Source organism: Chanos chanos, chromosome 12 (genome assembly GCF_902362185.1).
Source record: "Chanos chanos chromosome 12, fChaCha1.1, whole genome shotgun sequence".
In the NCBI taxonomy this organism is placed as follows: Eukaryota; Metazoa; Chordata; class Actinopteri; order Gonorynchiformes; family Chanidae; genus Chanos; species Chanos chanos.
The window spans coordinates 3232839-3234012 of record NC_044506.1 but is presented as its reverse complement, the minus strand read 5'-3'; positions in this window follow the sequence as shown (position 1 = coordinate 3234012).

Below are 1174 nucleotides of genomic sequence, written 5' to 3'. Positions count from 1 at the left end.
ACTGACACCACAAACCCAAACACAGCATCTCTCCCTCTGTTCTCTAGGCCCTCAGTCAAACGGCCAAATGTTATACAAAGCCTGTGCTGATTGGCTGAGTGAAGCTCCTTTACTTAACCAATCACTACAGATCAGGAAAACAAGAACAGGAGATCACAGACCTCAGACTTTAGGGGTTAATTCTGTGTGAACTGCTTCATTTTTCAGTCTTCAGTTTTAAAGTGTAACTTTAATCTCTCCTCAGTGTGTCATTATCATCTCAGCATGGAGGTCCTGGTTTGTCTGTGTCTCCTGATCTATGGGAAGATACAAACTGCTCAGACTGGTGAGTGACAGTGAAGAGTTTTTGATGTGAAATGTTAATGATGACTGGAGAGGCAGAAGATTCAGTAACAGTGTAGCAGTCTGTCAGTATCACATGGCCCAATCAGATTAAAAAAGGTCATAATGTTGTAATATAAATTAAGACAACAAAATTAGGAAAACAAAAACATGACACACCAAGCTCTGTATGCATAAATGAATTTTTTGAATTTCTGTATGTATGTATGTATGTATGTATGGATGCATGCATGCATGTACATAGGTATGTATGTTTGTATACATGTATGTATGTATGTATGTATGTATGTATGTATCTATTTGCTTTTTGTTGTCTTGTAATAGCAAATTCAGACTTTTAAACAGTTAGCCCAATATTTAACTGCAATATTTACTGGAGTTGTGTCTCCTTTAATACTTATGATGAGATGAGTTAATATAGCCTACTATATGAATACCTGGAAAACTGTGATAAATAATGTATTGTAAAAATCTCCTCATACTTCATCACCAGTAAAGTTAAGCTGATGTTTGGAGACACAGTGAGGGTACTGATGTTGTTGGGAAACAGTGAACAGAGTGAATATTGGTGTCAGAGGAAATATGACAGAATGAGACTGTCACATGCTTCCTCTGACACATGAAACAATGTACGTGGATTTCATGGTATTGTCAAGCTGTATGGATTTCATGGTATTGTCATAAGGAATGCCTGTATGAGGAATGCCTGTGGAAACATACAGAGCAGGTATTTTTAGTCCTATCTTTGTCCAGCACAGGTGCAGTGGTCAACCATGTTTTCATGATAAACAGTCTGTCACTCATATGTCTAAATATAGAGATGTGGTTTAGA